The sequence below is a fragment of the Macrotis lagotis genome, chromosome 7, assembly GCF_037893015.1.
Source record: "Macrotis lagotis isolate mMagLag1 chromosome 7, bilby.v1.9.chrom.fasta, whole genome shotgun sequence".
Lineage (NCBI taxonomy): Eukaryota > Metazoa > Chordata > Mammalia > Peramelemorphia > Peramelidae > Macrotis > Macrotis lagotis.
This window is the reverse complement of record NC_133664.1, coordinates 50,543,532-50,559,072: the sequence shown is the minus strand read 5'-3', so window position 1 is coordinate 50,559,072 and position 15,541 is coordinate 50,543,532. Positions and strand designations below refer to the sequence as shown.

General features: G+C 36.1%; 1 long non-coding RNA gene across 1 annotated transcript in view; it reads right to left on the bottom strand.

Moving 5' to 3' along the window:
* Positions 1-15,541, bottom strand: part of LOC141493675 (uncharacterized) — a 584,510-nt gene that overhangs the window by 556,731 nt on the left and 12,238 nt on the right. Inside the window, exon 2 of the long non-coding RNA XR_012470279.1 lies at positions 13,718-13,814. This is a non-coding gene — a long non-coding RNA (uncharacterized LOC141493675). The remainder of the gene's footprint in view (positions 1-13,717; positions 13,815-15,541) is intronic.

The window sequence follows — 15,541 nt, the reverse complement described above, 5'->3', positions numbered from 1 at the left end:
TGTAAAATAGATAATTTTGATTACATTAAATTAAAAAAGATTTTGCACAAATAAAACCAATTACAATTAAAAGGAATTCAGTAACTTGGGAAAGAATTTTTACAGTTAGTGCTTCTGATAAGAGACTCATTTCTAAAATATATAGAAAACTGAGTCAAAGTATAAGAATACAAGTCTTTCCCCAATTGATAAATAGTCACAGGATATTGTGTACAGGCAGTTTTCAGAAGAAATTAAGAGTATCTCTAGTCATATAAAAATGCTCTAAATCATTATTAATTAAAGAAATACAAATTAAAACAATTATGAGGTACCACCTCACACCTATCAGATTGGTCAATATGACAAAAAAAGGAAAATGATCAATGTTGGAGAGGATGTGGGAAAATTGGGGCACTAATGCATTGTTGGTGGAATTGTAAATTGATCCAACCTTTCTGTAGAACAATTGCCCAAAGGACAATAAAACTATGCATTGCTTTGATCCAGAAATATCACAATACCACAATTAAGTCTGTTTTCCAAAGAAATCATAAGAAAGGGGAAAAAACTCACATATACAAAAACATTTATAGCAGTTCTTTTTGTGGCGGCAAAGAACTGAAAATTGAGGGGATGTCTATCAATTGGATGAAACAATTGAACAAATTGGGACATATGACTATGATGGAACACTACTGTTCTGTAAGAAATCATGAGTGGGGGGTGCAATGGATAGAGCACCAGCCGTGGAGTCAGGAGTACCTGAGTTCAAATCCGACCTCAGACACTTAATAATTACCTAGCTGTGTGGCCTTGGGCAAGCCACTTAACCCCATTTTCCTTGCAAAAACCTAAAAAAAAACAAAAGATTTGCATGAACTAAAGCTGAGTAAGTGAACAGAGCTGGAAGAACATTGTACACATTATCAGCAACACTATTATAATGTAATGATCAACTATGATGGACTTGCTCTTCTCAGAAGTACAATGTTCAAAGACAATTCAAAAGGACTTGTGATGGAAAAATGCCATCTACATCCAGAGAAGGATCTGAATACAGACCAAAGCATATTTTCAATTTTTTAATTATTTACATTTTATGGGGTTTTTTCCCTCTCATGGCTTTTTTCTTTTGTTCTGATTCTTCTTCTAAAATATGATTAATGTGTAAATGTGTTTAACATAGTTACACCTATATAATCTATATTAGATTGCAAGTTATCAAGGAAGAGAGGAGGGAAAGAAAAGAGAAAGAAAAATATAGCACTCAAAATCTTACAAAAAAAATGAATGTTGAAAATTGCCTGTCATTGAAAAATAATTAAATAAATTTATTAATTTTTTTAAACTATCCCAATTGAAATAACAAAAAGAAAATTGATAAATAAAACTAGATTTTTTTAAAAAGGGTTCCATTAGCTGGGTGCTTTAGAGGAAAAAAGAACTGAACTTATATATTTGTATTTTTGATGAAGGCAAGGATTTACTGCTTAGTACCAAATATCATCTTTTTTATTATTTTCTCATTTTCTCTTTATATTCCTAGAAAGAAGGCATGACAAAGACAAGAAATGTAGAACAAAACAAATAGGGCTCACATTACAAAGGTTTCGTTAACTCCAAGCTATATTTGCACAGTAACAAGGGTCATTATGAGAGTTGAAAAGAACATTGACACCCAGTTTCACACAGTTCCTTTGCAGTTTTTCTTAGTAAAATAAGTAGAATATTGTGAAGAGACAGACTAATGAATGACAAAGAATACAATGCAGATTGAAAGGAATAGTTTAGCCCAAATCAGATAGTAGTAGACTGAAACCAGAGAGCCTAATCATCTTCTATCACTACCATCAGAAAAGAAAAGAAAGAAAAAGAAACATAAATCAAATTCTAGCCTTAAAAATTAGTAGTTGTCCTTTGGTATCAAAGAAGACTTTGACATCAAACAAGTGATGACATAAAATTGCATTTAAGATTGATTAAATGAAGTATATTGTGCAAAGACACCATTCTCACTATTCCATGTGAGCCCAAAGTCCTAAAATAGTAAAATAGGGACAGCTGGTGATCAGTGGGAGCTCTTGACCTTTTAGAGTTGGGTCTTTCCCAGATCACCCAGGCTCTTCATTTTTTGTAACAAACTTTCAACAATATAGTAAAACTAACCTGTCACTCAATGGTCTATTCTCTTCAGCTTTGCAACCATTTCACCATACCCACCACCACCCAACCCAAAAACTTTGGTTTCCTGGAAACTGCCTGGAGGATCATGGGAATAGTATTTGTCATGGGAATAACATTTATGGTCAGAACTACGATGACATCTAATCACCTTTCAAAGTCCCACTCTCATTCTTGATTAATGAAGACACTCTTGGCAAATGCTTTCATTCTGGTCGATTTTACAGTGGTCCAAGAATTTCACCTCTAATAATTCAATAGGAATGCCCCCCAGTCATTCCTCTTAATTGTAGTTCCAATTCCAAAAACCAACAAAATAGAACCAGGTTGGGATTCACTAGCTAGTTGCCTGGTTCAGGTGACTGGGAATAATATCATAAAAGAGTCAAAGATGTAAGGTTATGAAGATAAGAATTGACAGATCCTCCTATGGGCAAGAGAACACATAAATCCTGAAGTCATAGCAAGGTATGATATAGTAGTAGCACTGAAAACATCCAGTGAGAGCAATGAAACAGAGAGTAATGTAAAGCATAAAGTCAACAGAGAAAGCATCTCACATGAGGACATCACTAGAGGACATCTGTAGCTCCACAACAAGGAGAGGATGAGTTGTCCTGACTATATGGGTTTCCTGTGTAAATTCTCCTTCCCAAATATTCCCTTACAACATGTACTTTCCGTGTATATGGCCCCTCCATACATGTTCTGAAGACACATGTATCTCCTCTTCCAATTTTGGTATAGCAGCCTTCAGAAGAGTATACCCCTGGGTAGAGAGAATGGATACCTTCTTATCTTACTATACTGTTTAATTAAATATGTTTTACTTTGAATAAATGGGTCCTCTAGATGGCTATTAAAGAAATACAGTGATTGGTGTTTGTAGGCTAAGGCTTTGAGGAAACAGTGACCCATCCTCATCACATTCTTTGAATTTAGGATTATATGGCAGTAAGAGGGATGCCCCATTGCGAGGTATTTATCAGTCCACGTGGAGTATAGACTTTTTTAGGGCAGGGAGTCTTCAACTGGAGAGCCCCAGAATCAAACACAATACCTTACATAAAGGATGAGGATAAGGTCTAGATGATTTCATTGATATAGAGAACTCCCCCCTTTTACCTATGCAGGTCAGCACTTCCTCTACAACTTAGTCTTAGAGAGTTATATAAAGAGCTGAGAAATTATATGACTTTTCCAGGGTCATTCAGCTGTTCCTTGTCAGAGGTGGTACTCAACCATGAGTTTAAGAGTAAGGACTCTCATTTGCCTTAATTTGAATCAATTGGCACAATTCTGATACAGAGTACAATTAGCACAATTCTAACAAAGAATGCTTATATAATGCTATAAAAATTGGACCTAAATTATCACTATTGTTTCATTGTTTATTTACTATGTATTAGTGTATGCTATGTTGTTTACCTTATAACATTAATACTTACATTACTTGATATATTATGTTTTATTGTAATAATACTTATAAATGTTACGATATAATAATCCAAGGTAGTTAGGTAGCACAGTGGCTAGAAGGTTAAGACTGGAGTCAGGAAGATCTGAGTTGAAATCCTGCCTCAGACCTTACTAGCTATGTGATCCTGGGAAAGTCATTTAATATCTGCCTCAATGGCAAAACAAGGTTTGTTCTGAGGATCACATGAGAGGTTTGTAAAGCCCTTGGCACAATGCCTTCATAAATGGGGTTTAACAAATGCTTAATGTTTCTTTCCTTACTCCACAAATTATCTAGTATTTGCTTATCTGTTTATATGTTGTATTCTTCCAGTAGAATCTAAACTTCTTGAAAGCAGGTGCTATTTCATTTATCATCAGGAGCCAACATCTTATGCAATCACATCAGTGTCTATCCTTATACCTCATTTATATCCTCAGTTCCCTTTGACCCTCTCTGATCAAAGGGTTGGAAGGCAGAACAAAGAACTGCCCCAAGACTCTACATTTAAAAAAAGATGATCCAGGTCAGTCATCAATTGATTTCCCACCAGTTAACCTCCTTTGGACTTAATTCCAACATGTGCCCAGGGATGGGTGACCCCATCCCCTTTTCAACTTCCTTTTGAATATAGTCTTCCTTGATTAGATTGTAAACTCCTTAGGAAAGGGACTATCTTCATTTCATAATTATATGCCTACCCTTTAGCATATTTTTAAATGTCTGGCAAATACTGGATTTTTAATAAATGTTTATTGACCAGTTGACTAATAAAATGCTTGTTGGCTTCATTTTCTGTTTTCAAGGCCGTCTCTCTATCCATTCTTCCACTCTTCCTTTCACCTTATGTATGGTGGGAGTTTAATAAATGTTTGTTGAATTGGGTAGCTGCTGTATACATTGATTCTATTCACTGATTAACCTTCCCTTTATTTTAGTAAGCTCATCAATTGACTGGATTAATATGTTAGAGCCTTGAATTATCATAGGAGGAAAGGAATTTAAGCCCCCACATTTAAAGTCTGAACTTTACCAGCTAAGGAGTTTTTTTGTTTGTTTGTTTGAACCCAGGTACTTCTGACTCCAGGGCCAGTGCTTTATCCACTGCATCACCTAGCCGCCCCCGAGGAGTTTTGAAATAAACAACTAAGAGTAATATTCCTCCCATTCATTCTTAAAGAAATGTTTTCTAATTAGTGGGTCACAAAAGAAATAAATTTTGATATCTGTATTCTCTTTTAGGAAAATTAGTTCTTGCTTTATTAGAGAAAAGCTTCATTTAGATGGAATTATATCCTTGCATAGTAGGACAATGCTGTAATAGAGATCATCTAAGTTAAATAATGGAGAATCCTTTTCACTTCCCAACTGCTCAAAATTGATCATTTTGAAAAAGACTCACAAGAATTGCTCTATTTTATAAGCCAACATAGACATCTGCTGGTACAACACAAAAATTCTTCTGCATACACATTCTTCACATACTCAGCTCAAATGAGATATAATATTGATCTTAGCCAAAAGGCTGAGTAGGTTAGCCTGTACACTAAACTATGCTTGCAGGATTTAGAGATGGAAGAGACTCTAAAAGTGATCTTGATCAACTCCCTTATTTTATAGATGATAAAACTAAGACCCAGAGATATCAAGTGACTTCCAAAGCTCACACCAATAAAGTCAGAATTTGAACCTTTACTCTCCCTACTACATATCCTTAGCAGCTCTTTCTCAGCTTATATACTATACTGCCTTTCCAAATGTCTGACATACTCTCCCATTTAGATCCTCTGCTTGAGCCAGACTCTTCTCTTCTGTGTCTATCAAATATGGAATCCTAGATGCCTTCTCTTCTCTACACCTTTGCTTATGCTGTGCCTGGAATGTCCTTCTCTGCCTGCCGATTGATAAACATGTATTGTGATTGAGCACTGGCTTGGAATCATGAAGACTCATCTTCTTGAGTTCAAATCTGGCCTCAGATACCTATTAGTCATGTGACCCTGAGCAATTCACTTAACCCTGCTTGCCTCAGTTTCCTTATCTGAAAAATGAGCTGGAGAAGAAAATGGCAAACCATTCCAACGTCTCTGCCAAGAATATCACAAATGAGATCACAAAGAGTTGAACATGACTGAAAAAAATAGATATATGTCAAGTATGACATAAAACATTGAGTTACAAGGACCAAAAAATGAAATAGTCCCTTCCCTCAAGGAAAATACAGTCTATTGAGGGAGATAACATATTCACCCAAATATATACAGTATATAAATAAAATAAATGCAAGATGATTTTGGTGGAGAGGCAATAACAGCCGGGGATCTGAGCAAGCAGGAAAGGCCTTATACAGGACTTAGCTTAAAGCTGAGCATTGAAGGAAATTAAGGATTCTAAGAGTGAAAGAAGGTAGCACATGGGTGGCATGGAAATGGAATGTTTATATGTAAGAGACAACAAGAAAAAACAACCTGGATGGCCTGAAAAGTATATGAAGAGAAAATATGAACACTAAGATTAATCAAAGGCCATCCAAATCCTACCCCATGACTTGATCCCCAACTCAACTCTACCCTCTTAAAATCCCTGATTTCCTATAACACAATGGTGACCCTCTGCATTAAGCCTTTACTAGTACCTCCCAGCTGTTAATTCCTACCCCTCTCCATTATCTTCTATATATTGTGTATATCTACCTATATATGCTCATGTTTAATTCCCCTTTAGACTACAAGTTCCTTGAGGGCAGGAGAAATATTTCTTTGTCCTTAGATCCCCAGAAATTAACTGAGTTTAATAAATATTTGTTGCTGATTAATTCAATTCCCAAATTCTCAATGAAGCCTTCTCTGATCACCCTAGTCTAGTAATCTTGTCTCTCTTTGATTAATTTTATCTATTGTCTGGACCAAGAATTTAATCATATACATCCTTGTGATGTTTTTCATAGTGCAGGGATAAACATGGCAACTAAACCATGATTCTATTGACAGACAACTCCCTAGATGAGAACATTGGTTCTGTGAATGAAGATTAGTACTTTCTCAGGAAGCATTTTATCTTAGAATTTCCCTTGAGGGTTTTGGAAATGAACATTGAAACTTGTTTTTGCAATTAAGGATGGAGGGAGAAGGGGGGGGAATGAAATAAAATGAAATAAATTTAAAATAAAAAATAAAAAAGAACTGCCTCTGAGAACTGAGAAATGAAGTGATTTGCCCTTGGAGAGAGAACTTGAATTCAAGTGTACCAGACTCCCAAAGTCTTTCTTTATCCACTACAATAATTTTTCTCCCAATATGTTTCAAGTTTTTATTCCATTCTTATTTTGTAATTAATATTTATGCACCTATTTGTCTTCCTCCACTATACTGGGGGAAGGGACCGTGTCTTTTGAAAGAAGGGACTATGTCTCATGAGAAAGAATCAATAATGAGAATAAATCTCTATTTTTCATAGACATAGACATAAGTGTCATTTCAAAAATCTGAGTATCTGATATTCAGAACCTCCGTAATGGAATCTTAGTAAAGTTTTTGTTCACGTTTCTATAATAAATCATTAAGACAACTTGTATAATTTCACTTTAGTTATTATCTCTTCTTTATGCTTCTTTAATCCCTCACAAAGCTACATACTCACAGGGAGCTAGATGCTCATTGATTCTCCGTGGAACCAGTAAATCATGACCCACACAAATTCACGGAGAAGTGAGGCTGAACTCCCAGCCAAAATCAAAAAATCAACTCAGTCTTCCAAAGATCTCCCAGATTCAGGATGACCTTGATATAGACCATTTTATTATTGCTCTGCAACCAACCCAACTTTCCATGGTCCGTGCCCACCTAGTCCCACAGTCACAAAGTATGTCCAGATTAACTGAGCTTCTTGGGATAGGAGGGGATTAAAGAATGAGTTTGCCTGAGACACCATTGTATCTCCTGAAGAACATCCAAACAAACTCACTCTGCTGTTTCCTGAGCTTGGGATAAGAGCTACAAGATTTAGGATGGCACTTAGACTATTTCTTACTTGGACAAAATGATTTAGAAAGTAGGGTCATTGACAAATAACTTTAAAATTAAATAATTTTAAATTAAAAATTAATTTTAAAATCAATGGACAAAGTCAATTTGAATAATTCAAGCCCCAAATACCTAGGAATTGATTTTGCTGGTTCAAATTATCCTGATCATGCTCTTTCCATCTCACTTTTCCTACACATACACAATCCTAGAGAAACAGAAGAAGAGGGGAAAGGGAAGTCATTTATTTAAGTACTTACAAATGTGCTAATACAAATTTTAAAATGCCCCCCTTCAGGAACATAATAATAACAATATTTTAGATTTATGTAATTAAGACTTATCACCATTTGCTGGACTAGGGCACTTCCCATGGAGTTGGCTCCCTGTAAAAGTATCCTAATCCATCAAAGGAGGAGTTCCCCTGATCAACAGATCCCCTTTCATATATATATAATACCAGTTCTTAATTAATACTGTCTGACATATAGTAGGTACTTAATAAATGTTTACTGTACTTTACAAAGTACTCTGTATACATGATCTCATTCAGTCCCAACAGTAGCCCATGAGTGAGGTAGATGGTCAGGAATTCTTTTCCAAATCCAGAAGAACATTGTACAGTCACAACAATATTGTAAAATTGAGACAACTGACTTAGCTGTTCTCTGCAAAAAAATATTCAAGACACTTGCAAGAACTCATGATCAAAAATGTTATTCACTTTCAGAGAAAGAAATGGTGAAATCTGAATGCATATCAAAGCATAATTTTTAACATATTTTTCTTGGCTGTTTTTTTTAAACAACATGGGTAACATGAAAATTTGGTTTGCATGATTTCACACTTCTAATTGATTTCACATTTCTTGCTTTCAAAATGAGTAGGGGAGGGATGGGAAGGGGAGAGAATCTGGAACTCAAAATTGTTTTAAAATAAATGTTAAGCTGATGCAAAGTGAAATGTACTGTGTACAAAGTGACAGCAATATTGAAAGATGATCAGCTGTGAATAACTTAGCTATTCTCAGCAATACAATGTTCCAAGACAACTCTGAGGGACTTACGATGGAAAATGTTATCCATCCCAGAGAAAGAATTGATGGTGTCTGAATACAGACTGAAGCATATTTTTTCCTTTATTTATCTTGAGGAACTTTTTCTCTATTTTTCTTTCACAATATGACTATTATGCAAACATTTTGCATTTCTATATAGGTATAGCCTGTACTTAATTGCTTGACTCCTCCTTAGGGGATGGGGTGGGGGGAGAAAAGGAAGCCAAGAGGGAAGAAGGGAAGAATTTGGAACTCAAAGTTTTAAAAAGGAATGTTAAAAATTATTTTACTTGTATCTGGGGAAAATAAATAAATGTTAAGATGATAGATGATAGAGAGATAGAGAGATAGAGAGATAGATAGATAGATAGATAGATAGATAATCTACCAAAGACAAGTTAGCATTATGTGAAATGGAAAAATACTAGAAGATTTTCAAATACATATAGAATAAATTAAAAAGAAAATAATCTTTTAAATCTGTATGGGGTACAGTGGGATAGGGTGGGAGTCTATGATGGTGAGAAGGGTAACCCACTCCCTCTCCGTGGTTTCCACTTTTTGATGGTCACTACATACTAATGATTCCTTTACTCCTTGCCTTAGGTATGACTTTGTCTATAGTCACTTCCATAACTCTCCCTCCCAGATGATTTGGTTTTCCTCTCAAACTATTCCAGGAAAACAATGTTAAGAGGAAAAATGCCTGAAGTGTTCTCCCTCATACTAGTCACACCACTTCGTGAAAATAGTTTTCTCTCCCTGACCTGAGAAGTTGAATCAATGGAATTGATTGACTCAAAATTGAATCAATATTTCTCTTCTATTCAGTTAAGAGGTTCCAGCCAGGAAAATTGCCCCAGTGAAAAATATTGCTCTTGTGAAATCTCTTCCTATCTCCCTTTCCCCTATCTCTCTTTACCATCACAACTCTGACCTTGCTATTCTAGCCTTTGCTGCATTTGGATAATGAAAGATTACTCCATATAATCTCAGTAATGCAATGGTTAACCCACATATGTTCTAGAAAACTGGTCTACAATCAAAAGAGGAGAAAAAAATTCTTAAGAAATGAATCTCAGGGCAGCTAGGTGGCACAGTGGATAAAGCCCCGGCCCTGGAGTCAGGAGTACCTGGGTTCAAATCTGATCTCAGACACTTAATATTACCTAGCTGTGTGGCCTTGGGCAAGCCACTTAACCCCATTTGCTTTGCAAAAAACCTTAAAAAAAAAAAAAAAAGAAATGAATCTCAGGCAATAGGCATACCTCTTCCAGAAAGGGTGAAGAGGAAGGGGGAAGGAAGATTATAAGACATCTCCATACTTAATCTTCAAACAGTTTCAGCAAACCAAGCATCAGATCCATGATTTTAATAAACAACTTGACCACACAGTTTCTATTCTTTTAATCCCTAGTTAAGAAGTCAGTAGTCATAACTATACTCTTTTCTTCCATGCTCACCCTGAAATGCAAGCAAACTCTTCTCAAATGATAACAGTTACTCCTTTGAGAATGTTTAAGACTAGATTGTCACTACCTTGGTCCAGTGAATTTGGGCCAGGAATAATTCTCAAGGGTCAATAAAATAAATATAGAGATTGCAGAGCTTGCCATACTGATCAGAAGGTATCCATCTCTAGCATTCATTTCTCCTTGGCAATGCCAAAGGATGCTGTATTCAAAGGAGCAAATGATTTTTTCCCCAAGGTAACAAAAGAGTCAAGTCATATTTAGGACTTCAGTTCCCAATTCCAATGTTTGTTCCATTATATCACAAATATATACACTGTATATACAAGGAAGCTTTTGCTTCTTAAGAAAAAGAGGGTAAGAGTAGAAAAAATATCAAATATACCTACTTAAATACAGATGCATTTTACAACAACAAAAAGATATGTTACAATAAATAAAGGAAACCAATCTCATTTTCTGAGTTTTTGTCAATTTATACAGATTGTATAATAATCTGAGCTGAAAAACACTGGGTGAGAAAAGAGTTAAGAGGGTAGCCAGCAATGCTGCATGATGGGAACAATATGTACTACTGCCATTAATGTACGCTTGCTGGGAATTGTAGTCCCTATCAAGCTGTTTAGACCACAATTTCCAGATTCTGAAGTATCATTTCCTTTATTGGTTATGCCATCTTTTCCTAAACCCTAGGAATTTCCCTTATCCTTAAGGCACCCAACTTTACACTTAAAACAATTAGACTATTTTTCCCTTTCTTCTCTTTTATTATGAATCTTTTCCATGTCTACTAGAATTAAGTTACAAAGGATTCGAGTTATCAAAAATGAGAATCTGTCTAAGGAAAGGGAAACTATTTATGACCAGTGAAGAGATGGAGAACACCATTAAAAATAAACTAGACAATTCTGATTACACGCTTTTGCACAGACAAAACAACTCTAACCAAGATCAAAAGAAATATAGTAAATTGGGAAATAATTTTTACAACTAGTATTTCTGACAAAGGACTCATTTCTAAAATATACAGAGAACTTGGTCAAATTTAAAAAAAAAAAGACAAGCCATTCCCCAATTGACCAATGGTGATATGCAAAGGCAATTTACAGATGGGGAAATCAAAGCAATCCATAGTCATATGAAAAATTGCTCTAAATCACTAATTATTAGAGAAACACAAATTAAAACATCTCTGAGATACCACCTCACACCTCTCAGTCTGGCCAATATGACCAGAAAGGACAATGATCAATGTTGGAAGGGATGTGGGAAATCTGAGACACTAATACATTGCTGGTGGAGTTGTGAACTCATCCAACCTTTCTGGAAATCAGTTTGGAATTGGGCCCAAAGGGCAACAAAAATGTGCATACCCTTTGATCCAGCATTACCACTACTGGATATACCCTGAAGAGATTATGAAAAGGGTAAAAACATCACCTATACAAAAATATTCATAGCAGCCCTGTTTGTGGTGGCAAAGAATTGGAAATTAAGTGAATGTCCTTCAGTTGGGGAATGGCTCAGCAAACTGTGATATATGTATGTCATGGAACACTATTGTTCTATTAGAAACCAGGAGGGACAGGAATTCAGGGAAGCCTGGAAGGATTTGCATGAACTGATGCTGAGTGAGATGAAAAACATTGTACACCCTAACAAATTGCTTTCTGTGGGAGGTGGGGGGAGGGAAGTAAGATTGGGGGGAAATTTGTAAAACTCAAAATAAATAAAATCTTTAATAAATGAATTGGGGAATGGCTTAATAAACTGTGGTATATGTATGTGATGGAACACCATTATTCAGTTAGAAAACAAAAGGGATGGGAATTCAGGGAAGCCTGGAAGGATTTGAATGAACTAATGCTGAGCAAGATGAGCAGAACCAGAAAAACATTGTACACCCTAACAGCAACCTAGGAGTGATGATCAACCTTAATGGACTTGCTCATACCAACAGGGCAACAATCAGGCACAATTTTGGGATATATGCGACAGAGAAAGTCATCTGTATCCTGAGAAAGAACTGTGGAGTTCAGACTGTGGAGTTTGAACAAAGACCTTTAATTTTAAAATAATTTATCTTAGTATGTCATTCTGCTATATCTCACACTTTGTTTCTTCCTTAAGGATATGATTTCTCTCTCATCACATCCAACTTAGATCAATGTATACCATGGAAACAATGTAAAGACTGACAAATCGCCTTCTGTGGATGGGGGAGGAATTGTAAAATTCAAAAATAAATAAAATCTTTCAAAATGGGAATGTGTTCCTTCAGAAAGTAGAAAGTCCTCTGTGCCTAAAAATCTTTAAAAACTGGATGACCACTAGTTGGCAAGGAGACATTCTTGTGCAGAAATGGATTTAACTAAATGGATTCTGAACTTCCTATCAGTTCTAAGTGTCTATAAAAATAAATAGAGGTAAAATTACCACCAATGTAAATTTTCAGATCTACAAATTAAAGAATAAAAGATTTAGAACAGAAAATGATCTTAGAGATCAGCAGCAAGTCTGTTCTGCCCATTTTATAGATAAGAAAATAGATGCCCAACAATATGAAGTGATTTGCACAATATCACAAACAGAGAATAAAAGGATCCAAACTCAAATCCAAGGGTTGTTTCCATTGTACCCAACTTTGTATATTTGTGTGTATTTAAATTTTTACTTTTTTCTTTTCTTTCAAATCTATAATTTCGTCACTGTAAGGAGCACCTTCTCTTTAATTTTTTTTTCTTCTCCTTAATTTTGAACTACAGGGGTAGAGGTGGCAGACACCAAGACACTAAGAACCCAGGGCCACAACATACAGACAATATGTATCAGAGGTAAGATTTGACCCCATCGTAAGCTTCTGGTTATAATTGGGAAGTCAGGGGAATGAAACAATTCCAATTCTTAAGAACAAAGAAATTGTTAAGCCAACTCTGGTATGTAAAATAATAAGTATATAAATCATGTTGATATAGTCATACCTAGACAATATTAATTGCCTCTGCAAAACCATCTTTTGGTGAAACGATGATACGGGGGCTATTCATTTTAGGAAAATAATTTCTGGACTGCTAAAATCTAGGCTATAAAATATTTAAATGGGCAATGAGAGAAGGAGGAAAAAAAGAGTAAAAAGAGGGCTTTCCATAGAGAGACAGAAGACAGGAGAGGGGTTTGGCATGACAAAATAACATTCATAATAGAACTGTCTATATTTTAAATTTCTACAAATAAAGACCATTCATTTTAGTACTCCCACAAAATGAGAAATCATGCAACAGAATATATTTTACTTGCTAGGATTCAATAAAAATAACCGGCCTGGTCCTTTAAAGTTTTGCCAACCACTTTATAGACATAATCCCATCAGAGGCTCTGCAAGGTAGAGTTTTACAACCAAAGAAGACAAAGTTCAGACCACGGGACCTGGTTTAAGAGATGAGATCTGAACCAAGATCTCCTGATGCTAGTTCCACCCAGATTTTGAATTGCTCTGAATGAACAACACCTCTATTTAATTGAGTTGTTGGATTTTTATCCATACCTGTGATTTCACTGACATAAGAAACTCCTGGGGAACAAATCCCCTCTGCCAACTCCGATCAGCCTCTGCTCCACAATTTCTTCTCGGTAAGATTGGCCTGGGGCAGAGAAAGATTAAGGGCTGTGAGAGACTACACAGAATCCAAATCTTCCTGAATCCAAGTCTGGCTCTAAAGCCACCTGCTTCTCATCTATAAGCTAATATACTTATACAAATAGGGTTTGTTTTAAGGAAAGTGTAGCAATCACAGTTTCCACTGGCATAAAATTAAGTGGCTGCCATTTTTATTAGGGACTTGACCAAGAACTGAGTATCTCTTGCTATATCATAAGTACTGATAATAGAAAACAGTTTGAAGGGTGAATGAAGAAAAGAAATCATAATTTTCTCATAATAGAAAAAATAATGTTCCCATCATATATGACCTTTCTAGTCGGAGATGTATTGAATCCACTGTGAACTTGAAGATATGATGCCAAGGAGAGTTGGCTCCCCTCACAGAACTGTCTTTCTCATTAAAAGCTGCAATAGCTCACTTTGCCTGGATTTCATCCTATCTCAGCACCACCAAACTTCAGAATAAGCTCATGATAGAAAGAATTGCCTCACTCTTACAGCAGCAAAAATATCAATCAACATCATCAGAAATGACATCAGGCTCATTGATCCGATGATGTTATTATTGATCCTAGGATGTTCCCAAGTGATTTTTGAGGCATTGTCTTCTGTACCCTATTCTTCTGTCATCTGACCCTTCCTCCCTCCTCTTTGTCATCCACTTTCCCTACTCCCTTCCCTAAAATCTTCTAAACCTAAGTTCCCTTCAATAACTTGGGGTTGCTAACTGTTGTCATCCCACATCAAACTTCACTTCCCTTTTTTTTTCCTCTCCGTCACACATCTCAGAATGCACCAAATTCAATAATGTTAGGAAGAATGAGAATACTAACTCTCTTATAGGGTGAAGATGGGGTGCAAAGAATACTGGCATGGGAGGGAGGTGACCTAGATTCTAATAATAGGTCATAAGAGCAGGTACAAAACCTAGAAAGAACCTTTGAGCTTATTAGGTTCAACTTGACATTTTGCAAATGAGGAAACTGAGACTCAGAGAGGAAAGGTAATGTATTCAAGGTTATCTAGGTAAGAATTCAGGAACTGGATTCCAGCCCAGGACCTCTGGCTCCAACTCCAACCTTCTTTACATCGTACTGTCCCGTCTCCCCCAAGGGTAAGTCACTGAAACGCTTTGGACCTCACTTTCCTTATCTGTAAAAGAAAAGGGTTTGAACTAGATATTCTTGAAAATCCCATCAGCACAGAAATTTTCTATGGTGGTTCATGGTGGTAGTCATACCTTCATCATGGCTGTGCCTTATATGCTCCAGAGTAATAAATAGCAGAGTATTCAAAGAATTTTTAGGCATAAAGCTAGTAATTTTCAATGGCCCCCTGTTGTTTCCATATCAAATTCCTTTGACAATATTCATGTCCCTCAAGGATCTTTTCCATCCCACTTCCATACCCCATTTCCATCCTAGCCTCATCTCACAGGATTACTACATACACACAAAGCACAGTTTCCAGAATATGTCCCAAATCCTCCCTACTCTTTGCCTTTGCTCCCTACACCTGAAATGCTCTCTTGCCCTCTAGTGAATTCTGTCCATCCTTTAATGCCTAACCCAAAGGCTCCCAATCTTCCATCAAGTCTTGCCACCCCCACCCACTGGTAAGAATGATCTCTTGCTGTTAACAAGACTGGAGAGAAAGGGAATGATTTTCTATACTCTATGCCTGTATCTTCCATCTAACATATTCATA